Here is a 12,685-nt window from a genome sequence, read left to right as displayed (position 1 = left end):
AAAAAAAAAAAAAAAACGTCACTATCGCTTAGAATTATGTCGGTTGCCTCAGTTTGAAGGACATGTCTTCGGATATGTTTGGTCCTCATTTCTACTTGTAGAATATGAGGATAGCCATTAACCAGATGACTGAAAGTGACCGGGGCGGTTTATGATGTGTTTTTATTCTTTCGCTGAAATTAGTCGATCATACTTAGTTAGAAGGACACATACTAGTATGTGGTCGGTCCAGCTGATCCATTGGATCTTCGGGATAGCCGTTTACCTAAAGACTTTGATTTGGTCGAGGCATTAGAAGTTAAATTTTTTCTTTTCGGGAGATGAAATTATTTTTCAAGTCTACTACTTCGTAAGAAGTTACTTTACTATGATTAACAGAAAATTGATCCAACCTTGGAAAGTGATAGATATACTGATTCTGTGTGCTTAACTAGTGAAGTTATTAGGCCTAAAAGACTTTAGAATAGTCATTGTATGTCATGGTAGCTTTTTATGGTGCGTAAAAGTAGAAGTGATACTAACTAAATCTACTCGATTTTATGTGGAAACTCCTTAAGAGTTGTGCATGTCTTCATACATATCTTTCCGAATGATAGGCAGAAAAGCGATTACCCAGTCATACACGAGCCCGTGAGTGTTCTGATTCCCGTGAAGATAGAGTGTCAAGACGCTGCAGTGATCCAGATTCGGGACTTGCAGTTATTTTCTACTTGAAGTTGTGTATATACATGTTTAAATAAAAAAAAAAACTTCTAGAGTTTATAATGTTAATGATTGTCAATCAAGACGCAAGAAGATGAACAGGAAGCAGAGTCTAAGATCGAAGAATAATTACTACTTAATCAGACACTACGGGTCGAGGTCAATTCGGGGTGACTTGGGGAAAGCCAAATACGCCTTGAGAATAGATAGGAGGCATCATAATCTCTGAGTTGTTGCCCACTTAAGTTTTTGAGCTTAATTGAACCTAACTCGTATCTCAGAAACGATGAAAACCATTTTAAGTAGATTACCTGCTTACAACCTGTTTCTTTATGTCATAATACAACTGAACACGGATCTGTGTGACAGTCACGTAATTAGTATGATTCCTGTTCGGATCTTCTCTAAAACATGGTAGTCCCTGTCGAGACTGAAATTTGATCCCGTGTACTTTAATTTTTAAAATTTTCGTTACTTATGTAGTGGTATGATTTTATACGTGGTTACTTGGCCTTGATCGTATCATTTAACGCTTTAAAGGATGATTTAAAACTTAATTGCAAATTGTTCAAATTATGGGGTTTGTTTTGAAAATTTTTATATATAGGCGAACTTATCCATAACTTCGCCTGCAATAGGCGAAGTTATCTACAACTTCGCCTGTATAATCTCTGACCCTATATAAAGAGTTTTTTGGTTAAACAGTTTCATTATTTCGAAAACCAACGAACTTACTGTCAATCTTAGCGAACTTATCGATCTAAAGCGTCTGTGTTCTTATTTCGATTCCAATCCTTGATTCAAGGTGTGTAGGGTTCGATTATCATATTATCAATGTCTTTTGAGGTTAATCATCGGTCGTTCCGACCCGATTCACGACCTCGTTCTTTCGAACCTTAAACACCCGATTTCAAACTTGTTATTACGTGATAGTAAACTACTTGAACGTATAAAACTTCATAAAATCATGTATTTCGGAGTCCTCGATCTCCAAAATCATCATCTACACGTCGTTCGACATCACTAACTGTTGCCGATTCAAATTCGGCGAAGTTACAGTTTAGGCGAAGTTATCCGTAACTTCGCCTGAGGTTTAACTTCGCCTGATTATTGATTTTGAAACATTTTATGAGGCGATGTTGTGATTAGGCGAAGTTATCCGTAACTTCGCCTGGACCATTTTACTTAACTATTATCAGACAAAGCTCAAGTTGAAGCGAAGTTGTTTCCCAACTTTGCCCCACCTTTAACTTCGCCTATGCAGAATTGATCACAACTTCGCTCATGGTAACAGGCGAACTTGTGATTCGCTTTGACGTTTATCTAACTTAACCTGTTTGTTGCAGATATGGCTGCTGTTGCTGGAGCAGGTGGTGCAGGCGGTGATGACGGAGGTGATCACCAGAGACAGTACTTCCCGGGTCACAACATGTACATAACATTAGACCCGGAGGCGAGCGGAGTTGATGATTTCCGCGAAATCATCACATTTCTTTTACGCTCGAGGATATTTCACGCGATTACAACAACTCTGCCAATATCCTTGCCCAATATTGAGGATTTTTGGCAGACAGTGGAATACGACTGTAGAGTCGAGCCCCCGGTGATGCGTGCAATAGTCAACAGACAGATTGTTCAGTTCTCTTCTGAACAAATCCGGGCGGCTTTACGATTTGGGAATGAGACAAGGGATGACCCAACAGAGTTTGTAGCTCCTTTCCGTGATGGAGCGTTTTTGAGGATGGGATACTCTGGTCCCTTAGGGGATATGCAGAGGAGGAAAGGCTTTTTACTTGACCAGTGGCGCTTTCTCATGCATGTCATGATTGCATGCATGTCAGGGAGAAAGGCGGGCACTGATGACATGGGCGCGACCATGCAGTCAGCGATGACTGCTCTGACTTACAACAAGCGATTCAGCTTTAGTCAGTTGGTCTTTTATGAGATTGATCGTCAAAGAAGAGCGATGGCGCGTGAGCGATTCATCATGTATCCAAGATTCCTACAAATGATCTTGAATCATGTTGCTCCAACGCTTCCTCAGCGCCGTCCGATCCGATATGTAGAGAGTGTGAACAAACGGATCTTCGCCCAATGTAGATCCTCCAGTGCGAGGAGCAAACCTGAGCTCCGTCCTCGACATACTCCACTCTTTGGGTACTCGATCAACCCGGGGTATGTGCCTGCTCAAGGGGACGAGTTTAGGGACCCGGCACCACAACAGGCAGGAGCACCTCAAGTTATACCTGCTGCACCTGTTGTGTCACCGGAGGAGAACGTGGACCTTGATGCAGAATTTGGTGGTCAAGGCTTCTTTGATATGGATCGGGTGGATCCAGAGGAGAACGTACAGGTTCCGGTTGAACGTGCTTCGACTGTGAATGTTACTAGGACAGCTGCTACGGTGGCTGGTTCTGATTCTGATGATGAAGTGGCAGAGGCAAGAAGGATTATGGTAACTCGAGAAAGACTACATGGGAAAAGAAAGAGAACAGATGATGACAGCGAGTCTGATTATGAGGAAGAGGTACAACAGTTGATCCGGAGGTCAAGAAGGGAATGGATAGGTGCAGGATCGGGAGCCGGTGAGAGCTCTAGGGTGGTACGTTTCACTCCACCAGCACTATCCGGTATGACAATGGTTCCCTCATCACTACAGGTTACAAGGCCAAGCGCTACGGTTGTTCCCGTGGTGGCTACCTCATCTACATTTGGCCTCCCACCCACTACTTTCCAACTTTCGACTCCTGAGATCGTTTCATTGCCGCCTCCGACTGTTACTCCATCGGAGGTCGTGGCACAATTTATAGAGTCGACTGTTGTGGCCACTGCAGGGCTATCGGTGACGATACCACCTGCAGTTACGTCTATCTCTACTTCTGAGGTCCCGGTGACATCGGAAATCCCTCCTCAGTACACTCAAGATATATCACATATGAGGTTCGATTTCGATGCAACCCTATCAGACTCTGAACAAATAGCAGCACTGGAACGGGTTGTGGCAGAGCAGTCAAGGATTAATCTTATCCAGACCCAGGCTATTCAACGCCTAGTTGCAGAGAATCAGATGCAGTCGTCCCTGCTGGTACAACATGGAAAAATCATAGATGCTTTCAAGGAGTTCTTGGCATCTCAGGGGGAGACGAGCTGTAAAGGCGATGAGTTGAGGACCAAGAGACGAAATGATAGAGACGATGATCCCAATGCATCGAAAGATGCAGGTGGTTAGTTGCCAAGAACTGATCAAGCTCTTGGAACTTCCACAACTCAGGGGGAGTCGACAACTGCAGCTGGTGGTGATGATGTGGTGGTGGTAGATGTAGAGGAGATGGATGATGTTTTGGTTGGTGATGATGATGTACTACCGAGTGATGTGATAGAGAAGATTGGTGAAGAGATTGTGATTGATACAGAGATAGAAGAGGGAGAGATAGTTGAGGAAAATATTGAGCATGACATTCCAGATGTTGAGAAAGCAGATATGAGTAAAGAGATGGCAAGTGATGAGTCTGAATGGGAAGAGCAGCCTAGATGGAAGGAAGGCTATGCTCAGTGGTTCGTCAAAACGAAGAAACCGGCGGTTCCTACAATGTTTATGAAGAGTTACAACATTAAAGGCTATGCTGAAGCGAAGAAAGGAATTATTTGCTGGATATATGATGAGCAGTTGAGGCTCTTCGTGATTAAAAGGTATGACGGTGTTCAGTACTTTAGAAGGATGTTAAGATCGTTGAATACACTGCCAGAATGTGAAGTGAAAGACTTAGCCAGATTGGGATTGATAAACAGAAGTGACGATAATATGGCTAGAGTCATTGGGAAAATTGTGTGGAAAGAGAGTATAAAAGAGAAGAAATTTGAGCTGTTGAAGCCACAAAAGGGAAAACTTGTTGAAGACAAGAATAGAGGTTTGAGAGCAGACGGAAAGCCTTGGATGATTATGAAGTATAAACCGATCCGGTGTTTGAAAGAAGTACCGATGAAGCTAATGCCCAAGGATGTGCTTAAAGACCTGAAGTGGTGGTTTGTAGATTGTGAGACAGCTGAGGCAGTGATGGAAGACGAAGATGAACAAGAGGTTCTTAGAGTGTACGATCCGATGCACTTGGTAAACTTATCGCAAGCTGATTTGCAGGTGTTGAATGACAAGAAGATATTTTATATTCCTGCTTGGAAAGACGAAGCGAGGAAATATCAAAGAGTTGTCTCGGTTTGTGTTCGAGAAGGAGTGCATGCTTGAAGATAGAAGATTGAAGATTACAAGACACGTGTTTGAAGCTAAAGAGATGAAGCTACTGCCAAGGGGGAGTCTGTTGGTGCATGATGTCAGTAGTTCAGTGTCGAGTGTCTGTAATCGTGTTAGTTAGATTTGAGTTTTGTATGTAAGCGAAGTTACTAACAAGTTCGCTTATATGGGCGAACTTGTTAGACAAGCGAAGTTAGGGACAACTTCGCCTGAACATGCCAGGCGAAGTTGTCGTGTCTATATAAGCTATCTTGTATATGGCTTATTCATTAATCAGAGTTTATTCGTGTATTCGAGTCAGAGAGTTTTGTATTCAGTGATCATAGTATCACGTGTTTACGGTTGGAATACAACGTGTGTTTGGTTATCGTATCGTGTGTTAGCTCGTATTGTTTTCTATATTCGTAACGTCTTACGTAGGGATTCCGCACCTACGTAGTACGCGATATCTCGTGTAGATCCGGCTGGGAACCTACAATCATAACGCGTGCAATTGTGTGCCATAATATGGAATCAAAATAAGTTGAGTTAACGGTACAAATGTAGAGATGATAAGGGCATGGTGGATACGCTGCTGTTACATCCTATATATAAGTGTCCTTATCTGATTTTCATTTGGAGCGTTGTTTTAACTATTCAAAGTTCTGTGTTATGATAAATTTTTACAGTTATGTTTAAAATTTTATATTACTTAAAATTTAATGTTGTTGTTATAGTATTCTTTAATTTCGGGATGAAATTACCTAAAGTAGGGGAGACTGTAACAACTCGGGTTTTCCGAATATCTTATAATATCCATCGTTCGACCCGTTTTCGTTTACCGGAAATTTTAATCAACAAAAACTTCGTTTATGAGTTAATAATCATTTATTATTATTATATATTATATTTTATTAACTAACTAAAAGAATTTTCAGTTTACACTCTAAACATAAGTTTTAACCCACTTTGCATCCACACAAGAAGTTAAGGGTCTGGTTTGCAAATCTGATTATAATTATATTATTATAAAAGTCCAAACCCATTTTTCAGGTCCAAACCCGTATTCATTAACCGTTTATGCTTAACCCATTTACCCGTTTTCTTTCTTCTACCTTAATTCTCGGATTATTTTGGAATCAGTTCATCAAATAGTTTATTATGCCAGAAATCAACTTAACCGACATAACTATTATAGGAAACAAGATCAATAAGATTGGGTTTATCAAATTAAACCTACCCATCCTAGTTGTGATGTCAATGTATAGAGAAAAAAATAACTCAATTAAATGAGCATACACGTTCCTTTCATCCCGGCGAATCATAGCCCTAACTCAGATGTTGTAATAGACGTCGTTCAGTACCTTTATGAACTCAAGAACATGCCACGTCGATGTGTTTGGGGTTCAACGTCAATTCGTAGCATAAACTGGTAATTTATACGTGCTTAGAGTTCGTTTTGATCGGTATTGAAATAACCCTATGATTACTCTTATAAACAACAACGAATTTAATCGAATTAGGGATTAGGATTTATATAGGATTTGGGGGGTTTGTCTGGGGTACTGCAATTAAGTTATTGTTCTGAACATTAAACAATATGACACGCCAGCGCAGTTGGTTAATGTTGTGTGATCTAAGGTTCAAAACGGCTGGGGGCGCGGGTTCAAGCCTCCCCCAGCCCAGTTTTTATCATTCATTTTTCTTTTTGGTATTTAAAGGATTTTTAACTATTTATAATTAATAATAAATATAAAATAAATGTATTTTTATCAAACCGAAATCCGTAAATTAATGTTTCTTGTCAATCAATCTCGTTAAGAGCTTTCGTTTACGTGTGTGTGTGTGTGTGTATTATTATTTAAACAAAAATTATAATCAACGTATTTTAAACGTATTAATTATATTTATAGAGTTATATTATCGTTAAAGATTTCAAGACGTAAATTGTATGATAAATAAATTTTTAACGTTTGTCTTAAATTATATAATATATTACGAGTTATATTTATATATGTACACATTTATAATTGCGTTACACTTAGTTAAATATTATTTAATTGATCATATAATTATTTCAACTCATATATATTTATTTAAATTAATACTACTGATTTCACAAAAATAACAACCGTAGAGATTAATCGATCAAGTAATAACATCTCGAGCACAATCATAACTCAATCTCCATCGAAATCTTAATTTATTAAATCATGTTATATCTCTTATTATTAATTTAATATTATATTATTTAATTAGGAATCCTTGACTGTATATCCCGAAGGGTTCATCTCTCTCATCGTCACTTATTTCGTTTATCCGATCAGGTGAGTAATCACTTGCCTATTTTTACTTGTTTTCAAATATTTTGGGGACACTTGCGTACCAACTATCAAATTACTTACACTATTATCTCTCAAATGCAAACTGTGATCTTTGTGTTGTGTATCAATTGAATGACTACTCGGTATTTGTTATATGCTTATGTGTTCACTGTTTTTTATGATGGTTGGTAACTCATCCTCATCCTCATCCACATCCACATAGTATGATACGACCGTCGTGGTGGCCGGAGCCCGATTCGCATTGGCAATGGTTTCACCGACACACATTACTTGCTCAACGATTTTATTGTTTATACTCACAGATAACAGTTTTGCCTATTTTTATTCATTCATTTATAGCTGTAAGGACCTGTTCCAGGTGCCTCACTTTAACGTCGGATTTACTCATAAACACAGTTCTACAAATCAGAGTTTATTAAAACTTTTGCGGAATATAAAACTTTAACCGTTTATTACAAAACATTTAATCTTTTCTTTAAAATCATAACATAAAACATTATATTTAAAACATCATTTCTTCCATCTTCAAATGCCAGCCGTTCAATCCATGCCATGTGCCATCCTCATGCTAGCTCTTTAATCAGCTCACCTGCGTGCATACTAAAAGTCAGCTACGCTGAGTGAGTTCTAGTTAATCAAGCAACTTAACATACGACCATTACATGCATTAAATACGTATCCGAAGACACATACTCCACTGTCTAACCGGTTCACCTTACCGCTTAACCACTTAACTGTCCCCTACGTCTTAGCCACTTGTTTTACGGAAGCACATAGAGGCTTGCCCTCCCACGTACTCACGTTATGCCACTTAATAACGAAGTCACGTAGAGGCTTTTCCTCCCACGTACTATCGTCATGCCACTTAATAACGGAGGCACATATAGGCTTACCCTACCACGCACTCACGTCATGCCACTTTAATAACGAAGGCACGTATGGGCTCACCCTACCACGTACCATCGTCATGCCACTATTACTCTTACTAACCCCGCTCTACTTCTATCACACTCTACTTCTACTTGTATATCTCACACTTCCTATCAGTACATTATTTACGTAATAAGCAAATCACATCATAGCATTCATACACACTAATAATGGCCTTGCAATCATTCTCCTTGACGATACGTGCAATATCCGAAGATCGTTCACGCACCGACAAGAATTATATAATAGCTAACTTATATATCATCTATAGCATACACTTACCACTTAAGGTGAGTGTATTCACACTTCACGTCGAGTATGCACACAGCCCCGAAAACATAACAAGGAAATGGGGCTATAAACTCACCTGGATCCTTTTTGCGTTCTGTCTTAACTGTATTCCCCTTCTTTAATGGAGCTCGGCTAACTGTTAACATATATATGTGTTAATTTATAATATTACTGACTAACATAGTTAACCAAGTTATTGAATTAAGTTAAATAAGTTAACGAGGTTAACTAAGCTTGATTGATAAGCTAACTCATTACTTAAGTCTTAATGATCTAGCGGGGTCTCCTTATCTAACGAAGATTGTTAAATTAACTTAACAGAGCTAACGGGGTTAACTACGTTAAGTAGATAACGAATCATGTTAATCAGATCCATCCAACTTTATATCCAAGATAACCGTAGTTAACTAGATATAACGAGATGATTATTAAACCCTTATTATTTATTTATATTTTGTTTTATAAATTTTAACGGGTTTAACTATGTCTTTTTTTTATTTACAAAACTATAGCGGGTTTAGGGTATTCGGTGTTCGGGTCTTGGGTTCGGATCCAACTGTTTGCTAATGGGCTGTTCCCGATCGCTTTATTTGGACTCGTTTGGGTTTATGGGTTTGTAATTAGGCTTGGGCTAGGTCTTTGGGCCTATGTTGAATAACAACACCAAGCCCAACCCCTCCTTATCTTCACAATCTGATAGTCCCTACTCCTCCTTCATTCTTTTATTATTTTATTTTCTATTCTTCTCCTTACCCTACAGCCGATTCAAGAAATCTAATCCCCCAAAATCGATTACAATGTAATCGATTGAACTCAAGTGATCGAGTTCTTTGTATGCGATGAGGATGATGTTACGATCGAACTCGAATGTAATCGGCTCGTATTGTAAGCGAATCTGAGATTTTACATATGTAAGCGACCATCTGTAGTGTAAGCGAGTTTGGTATGTAATCGATTTCAGATTTGTATGCGAGTTATATGTGTGTGTGTTGTAAGCAATTATGTATGTATGTGAATCCAGATTGTAATCGAGTTGTATTGTAATCGATTTGTGTTGTAATTACCATTGTAATCGATGTTCAGTTGTATGCGATTTTAAGGCTACTGGGTTCAATTTGTAAGCGAACATCAAAGTAATCAAGTTTGCAAGTAATCGGGTCTAATTGTAATCGATTTAAGCTTGTGACTGATTTATTTGTGTGCGAGTAATTGTAATCGAGTCTGATTGGGATTGAATTGGGCAGGGTATGCGAGTGTGTAGGGGTATCGTATGCGAGTTTGTTTGTGTTCGATGGCTGCTTGCTCCTATGCGTGCACAGTGGTCACGAGTTTGGGTATTAGGTCCACCACCATTACTATTTTAGCCCTTTGCCTTTATCATGACATTATCCGATCTCGTAATCGCCACCACGACTCCTTTTTGGCTAAGACTCGACTCGGGAAAATTATAAAGCTTGGATCTTTAGGTTAAGAAGGTGTAAGGCTAGATCTAGAGATTTTTAAGCGAGTCTTTCATGTTTACGGGATTGTTAGATCCATATAATCATAAAGTTTACTACTTAATGTTTCTTTTAGACTCGATCTACCATACGTTTAAGTTTTCAAGGCCCAACGTTAATAAAAATGTAAACTTTAAGATCAAGAACATACCTTTATAGGTTCGTTTGGTATTGTTTGGCTTGGTTATGATCTTAAATCCTTGGATCTATCTTATATGTAGAAGATCTAGTAATAGCTAGCTTGATTTGGTCTCGGATCTCCTTCTTTCTCTTTTGGCCGTTTATGAATAGTAAGGAAGGTGTGTGTTTGGAGTGTGTGTAGAGATTATGGAAAGGATGGAATGAGAGTTAGGGTTTTGGAATGGTTTAAGGGAGTATTTATACCCTCAAGGCCCATGGACCTAAAGCCCATCCATCATCTTAATCTATTTTAATTAATCTAAGTTCATGATCCTTTCATATATTATTTATTAATTAAATATTATCACACGACAACTCGACGCAACTTTCTTTATTTATTATTATAATATTATAATATTTGGGATGTTACAATAGCATTATTTTACCATTTTTGTTTGTGTCAAAACTGGTGATCTACTCACTCAACATGTGTTGTTGACAAATATATATTTTGTACGCATTTGCAGGTTATAGATTTGGATTGCTTATCGAACTGAAGCTCACGTAGAGATGACTTTAGGATAATAAACATATACAAGAATAGTTGGTTTTGTATTTGTAATTTTCTTTATTTTTGTTGTATTTAAATATTGTTTGATAATAAATAAATTAATTAGATATTGTCGCTTAATAATTTCATGATAGTACCTTGAGAGCTATGGCAATCAGCTCACGCCCCGACATTTCCGCCATAGGTTGGGGTGTGACATTCTCCATGGTTGCTAAAGATTTATATCTTAACTCGAATTATTTTGAGTATCTTTTTTTTCATTTGTCATAATCTTCAACAATGCATCCAACTTCGAGTGCAACACCTCATCATTATTATCCGAGAACCCCTTATGTTGGTCATGATCTTGCCCACCTGGCAAACTGTTACCCCGGTAACTGTCTCTATTATGCCCCCGAATGATGTTCTGATTATACGAGTTCTGCTGATAACCGCCTTGGCGGTAATTACCCTGTTGTTAGTTTTGATTGGAACCTTGGAAGTTCAGGTTTGACTGAGTTGCTGCATTCCTGTAAATAAAATCCGGGTGATATCTCAAGTCGGGATGATATATGTTAGAGTTAGACCCTTGACCCTTGGAATCCTTGTATGCACAATTTACCTCTTCGGTCTCCTCCCCGTCTTCATATTCGAGACAATTATTTGTTGCGTATCCCAGTTCCCCACAATCTTCACATACTAGGAACTTCACACCGACTTTACTGATTTTCATTTTACTATTATCTTCCTTCAATATAGTCAGTTATTGTTCTAAACCTGTTATACGTTCTGACTCACTCGTTGCTGATTTTACTGATCTGGTTATCGAGTGTTTTCTTCTTCTTTCAGCTGAAGTTTCGGCTTTAGAATCTTGACACATTAATTGTCACACCCTCAAAATCCACAAACGGAGTTTTACCGTCAGAGGGTGTGAACTAACAGGATCGGAATCATTAGTTATAATCAAACCATAAGTAAAGTTTTCAAAACACGAAAACATTTAAGTGTAAATAAGTGCGGAAGCGTAAAACCATAAACCAAGTGTTGCGTCACGCAGGACGACTTAAAAACCCAATTAATAACAGTTTAAAAACAAGTTTGCATAAACAATAGCGTTCAAAGTAACGCATGATCCTATACCGCGCGCCCGCCTCGGCTACCTGAGAATAACATACTAATAGTGTCAACACGGGGTTGGTGAGTTCACAAGTTTATATATATAAATAAAGCGTTTGCGTTTGCGTTTGCGTTTTGCGTTTTGCGTTACCAGATAATGTTAAATCAATTATATATCGATAGGTAGCTAGCCTATACAACAAGTATTACTAAGTGTTCGACACCGAAGCTAACTGTTTATCAATTGCCTTGCCACCATGTCTATCCAGACCATGGAAAATGTGTTAGTCAAGATTACACTCGCTCGACCTCCAGTCGAGTTTAGCGTTGGGTGGGGTTTGTCAAACCCAGTAGTACTACTCAACAGTGACTCGCTATTATTCAATATTAAACGGTTCGATGTTATGAAGGACTTTAGTTGTTTCGTTTGCCACTTAGCCTTTACAAGTGATATATAATCTAGTAACAAAATCTAAAGCGTTTCGGAGTATGTATTCTCCCCCAAGTAAAAGCGTTTAACAGAGTAAAAGGGGAAACGTGAAACTCACTGTTTGCGAAGAATTCAAAAACAAGTCAACCAAGAGATGCGCGTCACAGAAAATCCTCACTAGCGTTCTAAAACAAGAATGAGATTTTCTAAGTGTTGGAACTATTATTGAGTCTCTAGACTCGGCACATAATACCTATGCATAAGATACGTTTCGTGTTTCGTTTGTGAATTGTGTGTGACTCAACAAACACATTGGTGATACGTTACATGTGTGAACAACTACTTACGTGTCAAGTATTAATATTGTACATTACTAGCAATCATTCCCCACAAGGGCAATTTAGTCAAAAACATGGCAATTATCTAGCAACAAGCACGTTTCATGTATTTTCATATAGTTCAGCAGCTAGTTCTATC

The sequence above is a fragment of the Bidens hawaiensis genome, unplaced genomic scaffold (assembly GCF_021521415.1).
Source record: "Bidens hawaiensis isolate Kalapana, Puna unplaced genomic scaffold, B.hawaiensis_p1.1 tig00032722_1, whole genome shotgun sequence".
Classification (NCBI taxonomy): Eukaryota; Viridiplantae; Streptophyta; class Magnoliopsida; order Asterales; family Asteraceae; genus Bidens; species Bidens hawaiensis.
Note: the sequence above shows the minus strand (reverse complement) of the source record.